Source organism: Centruroides sculpturatus, unplaced genomic scaffold (assembly GCF_000671375.1).
Source record: "Centruroides sculpturatus isolate CEXI.00-Female unplaced genomic scaffold, Cexi_2.0 scaffold39, whole genome shotgun sequence".
NCBI classification, from domain to species: Eukaryota; Metazoa; Arthropoda; class Arachnida; order Scorpiones; family Buthidae; genus Centruroides; species Centruroides sculpturatus.
In genome coordinates, this window is record NW_019384314.1 from 283,266 (window position 1) to 291,433 (window position 8,168).

The window sequence follows — 8,168 nt, forward strand, 5'->3', positions numbered from 1 at the left end:
TATATATATCTTTGAAATATGTACTGTACTTTAAAATTTTGAAATATATATATTAAATTCGAAGCTCCTTTCGAAATACTAGAGTAAAAAAGAAATCGTATAAAAAATTAATAGTTAAAGAAGAGAGAAAAAAGAGGAAAATTATTAGTTAATTCCCATTTGTAGAGTATCCCTTGAAATAAATTTAAACTCGTGTTTAAATCAAATACTTACTCACTTGTTGGGTGACTAAAGAACGGTAAATATATATCATTCTATGCTCTTTAACACATGGGAGTAAAGGGAGATCTAAACTCGGAGGAGGTACAGCGAATGATGGAAAGTCCTGTCTAGACCCAGATTGGACCGTTGTCCCACGGGAAGTCGGTAACTCGTATCCTAATCTTCTACCATTTCCCTACTCATCCTTCCCGACGTCAAGACATGATTTCCACCAAGATTTGGCTCGTGTTAGCTTTGGACTTAGCTAAATACTAATGAGAAATGCATCTTCCCTTTTCTCAGATATAAATTCAGCTTAGATCTTTGACATTAAAGCATCGTTGTGGTTCTAACTAATTCATCTAAGTCTCTAAAATAATCTATATGTTTAAATTTATAAATCTAGTTATCATAATTAAATATTTTTAGCATAAAACTTGATGTTTTATTTTGTTTATAAAATAAAAGAGAATAAGATTTTATTAAATGAATATACATTATTACAGAACAACTATTTTATTAAATTCTGGAAATACTTTTATAAAATATTGTTTTAAAGAAATTAAATATTTCTGTTATGAAACACCATTTTTTATAGAGTGGTACTCCACTATCAAACTTTAACAAATACGTTGATTTAAAATCTAGTTTTGTATTTATCGAATCACATAATGACGCACGTAAGCCTCTTTCTTTAGATTTATTTTAAGCTTTTGGAATTTTTATTGGACTTATCGCATTTTTTTGAAATATCCGACTCTATAAAGAATTTATGCTTTCAATTTTGAATATTTGCATATGATATTGTTTCATATCCAGAAGCCAATCCTATATTTAATAAACATACTCTATTTGATTGTAGGAATTCGGAATTGCTCCGAATCTTCTCAAATAAGATTTCGACTCGGCTCTTGAACTCATAACTTACTAAGTTTAAAATTTTGGAAAAACAAAATTCTGAAATGCTAATGTCGAATCTAGATCTTGTACGAAGAAAATATACTAAACTGGAACGAGATTTTATTGAGCTAAAAGTAACAAAAATATCGGTATTATACTGAAATGTTATTCCTTTTTATTATTTACCGACTTATTTTTAAAATAAGAAAAATAAATATTCTGTTGCGATTGAACTTAGAGTTTATTTAATTCTTCATCGAATCAGATGAACAATTATGCGGCATATTCTTTGTAGTTTGGGTGCCATTTAACACTTTTATGTAGTAATTAGTTTTTGTGGCTTTATAACCAACAATTTTTATGAATACGAAGTTATTAACGTAACTTTTTCTTATTGTTATCTCTAATATGATATTAATAAAAGTATATCTTTATATCAAAGTTAATTAATATATATTTTAAAAACTCTGATCAAGAATCTCTCTAAACAGAAACAGAACTATTAAATCCAGTATATAATTTTTTCTCATTGTAAACGTCAAAAACGCCCAGTATTTTCTATTAACAGATACGATGAGATCATGCAGAATAGTTCAAAAATCAGTTAACCAAGTAACGTTAGCGTATCCCATACAGACTATACTTGTAAATATAAATCGTAAGTTTAATCAGTTAAAGTGCTGCAATTTTTTTATTGAACAAGAAGAATGTCATTTTGAACAAGTTTTGTAAAGTTTGTAAAACGTTTGTTATAAAGACAAAATTGTTGTCTTCTTCAAATAAGACAACAATTTTATCTTTATAATAGAATACTGTTTGGCCACCCTGTATGATAGTGAACTTATATAATATAAAGGAATTTATCAAACAGTCTATCATGGGCAGGCGTAAATATGCGTGAACATACTTTGTAAAGTAGTTTTGTCTAGAGTAGAATCTTTTTAAAATATTAGAATATTTACAAAACTGAATGGAAATAAGTTTTCTATTAAGAATATCGTATTCGGTGAGACATTCGAAAAATAATATGTAAAAATCATAAACTGATTTAAAATTTTAAAGCCCGAATTTTAAATAAATCAATCTCAATTTGAAAATAATTTCACAAATCTTTATTCCTTTCATAAGTGAATTTTGTAAAGTTAAGATAGAATGAATAAATAATAAAATTTATGAATATATTTAGATGTTTCATTCGATATGAATAAGATTCAAAATTCTAATGACCGTGACACCGAACTAATTGGCAAATCATATTTTATCACACCGAATATTTAACAATTTTCAATATAACTTATATGGATTGATATAACCTAATATGGCTTAAAGTTAATTGAAAAGTACAGAAAGGTGTTCATTAATGCATTTTAATGATTAATTAGTGTAATTATAATTAAATATTCATTTTTTTCATTAATATAAGAACAAATTCAATGGAATCTCAATTGCTTTATAAACAAGCGTATGCTATAAATATTGCAAAATATAAAGCATATATTTAAAATAAAACCGTATATTTACATATGTTAGGTTTAATTATAAAATATTTGAATTAACGTGTACTGTACAATACGTCTGTGAGATGTGCAATCGTTAAATAGAATTTCTAAAATTTAGAAAAAGATCGTAATGGCTTAAGTTTTTCTTCTCTACTTGTAAACTCAGATATTTTAAAAATATTTTTTAGTTAAATCAAGATTTTCTATTCAATTTACTGCCATTTTCGATATTATTAATTATATCCAATAAGTTTGATTTCATTAAAAATTATATTTATATCTCTTCAACTTCCTTTAGGCCTAAATTATAGAGCCATCGTAACTATATTTATTGCACTGAGAGTTCGAACTATTCCGATACATCTAATTTTAATAAATTATTGTAGTTAGAAATCAAATATAATAATTAATATAAAAACTGTATAAGTTATACAGTTTCTATAAAGGTAATCAGAATATTCTATTCCAAATTAATATTAAATAACTTATTGTATAAAATTTCTTTGGTCATAATTATTTAAATTCATTCAAATTATAAAAATTCCTCTCTTGTCTTAAATTATAATTCAATCTTATATTCGATTGAAATTAAAAATATTCGAAAATGAACATTTGTTAGATAATTATCAAAAGTTCAAAGAAAATTAACAGTCGTAACAAAGCTTCTTTAAACATAGGTATGGTTTCAAAATCGAAGGGCTAAGTGGAGAAAAGCCGAAAGATTGCGAAAAGAGAGAGAAGGTAATCAATTAGAAAGAGATAAGAATGAAGAGGGAAGAAACGAAGAGAAGTGCGATGAACAAGAATTCGAGAAATCCACCGAAGATAATACGGACGTTTGTATCCAAGAAGGGGAAGACGAAGTAGAAAAGAGATGTCAAGAGGGTTCAGAAGGACCAACAGACAACGTCAGAGATGCCGACAGTAAAGGAAGCGAAGTGTATTCTGCCACTGAGGAGGGCGAAGCGGGAGATAGGTACGCTGGTCAAAACGGTGGCCTGGTTCTATCCGATGCTGCTTATAATAAAGAATCATCACCACCTCCTACGTCATTGGGGATGTCTTTGAGACCGCCTTTTTTCTCTTCTCTAGGAGACGGGTATGGTCTTACGTAGATTTTTAAAACTGAGTAAATCGTATGAAATATTAAAATATTATATTTATATATACTTACGTAGATCCATAGGTTCTCAGTCGGGAATGGACGGAATTTTATCCCCATCTACCCATGCTAGATTTCCACTTCCACCAATTTACTTTCCCACTCATCTCAGCCACCATTTTGGTCCGCCGACATTTCCTATTAAAGGTATATCCAATTACTTATATTGTTATCGTTAATTAAATATCTGTCTAGTATGATATTTATCTTGCATAAATTATTGTTTAAATAAGCTAATGTTTTTATACAAAATTATTAAGAACCGACGACTTTCAAGTACGGTTATTTTATATTTTTACAAATTCTGATGTCTATATCTTTTATATTTAACTTATAATAAAATAAATTTTGCTATAATTATAGATTTTTCATTTCACTGCCTTTCATTATGGTACCGAATAATTACGGAAGTAGATTTAAATCTGATACTTTATCGATTATGCTTATAAATAGCTATGAATTCATATCAAAGAGCATAGGCCAAACATAGCAGTTAAATTTATTTAAAAGAATGTCTATTTTTAATAATTTAAAATTTTATAACTTTTGTACTAACGAGTTCGAGAGTAGGCCTAAGAAGTATTTGAACTTAACATATTTAAATTACTGTACTATACTTAATGAACTTAATTGTTCTAAATTTAAATATTACTATTAAAAACAGATTGAATTTAAAAAAAATTCGAATAATTTATATATATATATATATATATATATTTTAAATTTCAGTTATANTTAAAATACATTTTCTCCGTGATTTTTTATTTTACTTATTTTTAATATATGATAGTGAAAGATCTTGATTTGCATACATGCATAAAACCTCATTTTTATGCTTCCATAAAGTCGTTTTTAGTTAATTTTCTGTAAGAAAAGAAAAGAATTTATGTTTGTGTTTGTCGCCCGATGAACTTAGTTATTTTTTCATTATACGTATATTATATTATATTATATTTCTTATTATTTCATGTAACGTATTGTAGCCTACTTATATTATGTCTGCTTATCCAATGTAAACATATTAACTTCTCAATAGTAATTTAACTTAATTGAATTATGAGCAATGGTTTATCAGTAAATATAAAAGTTGTAGCTTTATAAAATATTTGTAAATGCAAATGTATGGATCAATGTGAAGATAGTGCAATATTTTCCGTTATATTTTAATGCGTTGTTAAGAAATTTGCAAGAGAATAAATTTGTTAAATTTCAGATATATTATTATGCTTTCGAGGGAATTAATTAACATTTAGAAGTTAATAAAAATTTAGTGGAATAGCCTGTATGTAATTTTAAATAAATTTTTATTTTAAAAAGTTAATAACGTTCACAATATTTTCTTGCTAATGGACAATGAACTAATATAACACTAGCGATAACAGTAAGAGCATTTACTGCTTTAGAAAAGAGAATGACAGTAGAAAGGCAAAGCATCGTATAGTAAAAGGTATCTCGTCAAGCGTCCGTGTCATTTATTTGATTGTTTAACATGTTGCGCCTGGCTATCTTCTTTTCTGGTTCGCATTACTCTCTTCTCGAACACCCGGATATAAGAAAATCAAAGCAGCATCCATCACCAGTCGATTCCAATCATGTTACTGTCGACGTCTGATGGGCGTTGACAACTTCCCTAAATGTTGCGAGACTCCCTATTCCAATCGCATATAAGCTAACGGTGTCCGATAGACAGATTCACATCTACGGCCGAAGTGTAATGAGAAATGCAAAGACGTCGAACAGGGACTTGGAATTACACTTATGGAAGCGACTTAAGCCAAACCGCCGGATTAAGTAGATCTTGGAAGCATTGCCAGACAGTAATTTGTTGCTGGAGAATTTTTCCATCAGAACCGGACTGCGAACTCCAGTAAACATGATTCGACTAACAGATCACTTCGAATTTTCGTCGCAATCTATTACTATGGAGAAGGGCGATCGTCCAATACTGAATATGATCACGTGATCAGACAATCAAATACGTAGACCCACACTGATTACACTATGTTTTATATTACTTTTATTGACCCCGCTGCTTGATGTAATTACTCGAGAGTGTCGCCTAACTTGTTGCTTATCTAATTATAATTCCTTTAAATTAAATTTTGACGAATTGTAATTAAATTTAACACTATGGCTGATATCGACTTGATGAAATGTTTATTTTTTAATTATTTTTAACGATTTATTTTATTAGTTTACACGTTTTTCTTCTCCTCTTTAATTCATTTCGGAGTTGAGTGTAACATTTAAGCTACACATACGTCCGAGTTAATTATTGTCAATATTCATTACAAATATTAAATTTATCAAAAAATAATTACATTAATAGGCACGCATTCTATCAAATTCCAGAAATAAATAATGCATAATGATTTCATTTATTTTGGATTAAGGAACTTTCCTAAAATCTTTCGAAGCTACCGGGATAATGCTATTAGGCCTATTCGAGAGCTTAGTTTTTAGTGTGTATGTGTACATTTATTTTTTCTTATTTTCAGATCTCACTTCTTCTTTCAGCTCTGCCTTTATGTACCTGCTGCATCAGGGGACCAATCGGTCACTGTACTCCAGCTCACACCGTTGTAACCTCCCGTAGTCCAGCTTCTTCCAGTGTATCAGATCTAAGAAGGAAAGCGAGGGAACACTCTCAGGCTCTACAATCTGCCATTCTGAAACCCAACGCCACTTAGACAGTATAGTCATCTTTTGGACAAGTGTATCTCCATATATCCGAGATTAGATGCAGTATTTAGAGTTATGTGAAAACCTCTACACGGAGGGGATGTTGGACAATTGCGATGTGGTGTTTATGAACAGTGAAATGACAGTAAAAGAAAATATTAATTTTTATCTATTCGTGTAGGAACTTTTCAAATTAATCGTCCTTACCCGTACGAAAACCGAAAATCTTAAATGTTGTTCTCATCGTTCTCTTCCAATACAGCGGTGCTATTTAAAATGAATCACTGTAGGAAAAAATAAAGTTTGACCAAATACTTGTTTTATATTTATTCAAATATCATAGTCACTTAAAACATAGTTATATAAATATATACATACTAGTTAACATATACAACATAATTAAGAGGAAATTTAGAAAATGCTTAAATTTATAAAAATAAATTTCAGTTTTTAATCGATATTTCTTGATTTAATAGAGATTTTTCACATCAACGACGGATTGAGACCTGTTGAGACATTAAACTGTAACGTAAGAGGCCCTTTCTCACCAAATAAACTTAAATGAGTGAGGCCTTACGGACTAATCTGTGACTTGCTTCCTTTATGTAAACCTGTGTCATTTTACACATTTTACTTCATATTTTATTACTTTTTCAAATATAATTAAGGAATTTAATATATTTCTTACCTTAATTGCAAGTTTTCGCTGTTAAGTCGTGTAAATTCGCTATGATAACTTGTTGAATTTTTTTCGTTTCACTAAATTTATTTGAAATCTTCAAGAAAATTACTAAAGCATATCTAATAGAAACGTTTTTAGTTTATATTTCAGTTAAATAGGTCTTTTCTAAAACGAAATATCACATATTAAAATTAAAATAGTAACAAACCTCATTAATCCAGTAACAGAACTTTCAAGATGGAGGAAAAAATAACAAAAAGCAGACGATCGAGAAACGTTTTAATAAAATATTTTATATTTAATTAATAACTAATTGTATATAATTATTAATAAGTCTTTTATGAGGTAAATTATTAATTCATAATTAAATTATTACAATGTTTTGGATTTCATTAAAACAATTCGATTAAACTGCTTTATTTAGATATAGTTTAAAATTTTTGATAGTATTTGAAGAAAATAAATTTAAATAATTACCAAATATATAATTATAAATATTAATATACATTTTTTGATACAAAAATAGGAAAAATAATTAATTATTAATTTAAAACTGTCATAAAATATTACGTCACCATCTTAATTTAATTATTTTTAAAAAAATAATTTATAATTTACTCTTTTAACTTTCTAATATTATTATTATCCATTTTAAAACTTATAATAAAACANTCCGAATCAAATCTGAAGGAGTAGCACTCTGCATTGAAATAAAACTAAGTGCTTCAAAAATTTATGAGATGAGATACAAACTGAAATGGAAAATTCACTTATTATTTATTTATTTTTTTTGTAAAAGTTTAGAATTATTCTAATATATAGAATCAAAACAACTAGAAATAAAATAGTATACAAAATTCTATCAACATTCAATCACAGAATATAGTGAGTAAGTAAGTGCAAACGAATAGAAGAGACAGCGAATGATGAATTGAAAAATGTTTCTAGAGTTTCAAAGAACAAATAAATAAATTTTAATTTTAAAAAAGTCTATATATTAAGTAATATATAAACTCAGATAATGACAAAAAACATTTATATT

General features: G+C 27.8%; 2 long non-coding RNA genes across 2 annotated transcripts in view; one reads left to right on the forward strand and one right to left on the reverse strand.

The window, feature by feature from the left end:
• Positions 1 to 3,348, forward strand: part of LOC111622932 — a 17,189-nt gene extending 13,841 nt beyond the window's left edge. The window contains exon 3 of the long non-coding RNA XR_002756368.1: positions 3,278 to 3,348. This is a non-coding gene — a long non-coding RNA (uncharacterized LOC111622932). The remainder of the gene's footprint in view (positions 1 to 3,277) is intronic.
• LOC111622927 overlaps positions 1 to 7,459 on the reverse strand; it is a 21,336-nt gene extending 13,877 nt beyond the window's left edge. The window contains exons 1-3 of the long non-coding RNA XR_002756365.1: positions 7,335 to 7,459; positions 7,133 to 7,245; positions 3,775 to 3,900 (exon numbers count right to left, since the gene is read on the reverse strand). This is a non-coding gene — a long non-coding RNA (uncharacterized LOC111622927). The remainder of the gene's footprint in view (positions 1 to 3,774; positions 3,901 to 7,132; positions 7,246 to 7,334) is intronic.
• Between the last annotated feature and the right edge of the window lie 709 nt (positions 7,460 to 8,168).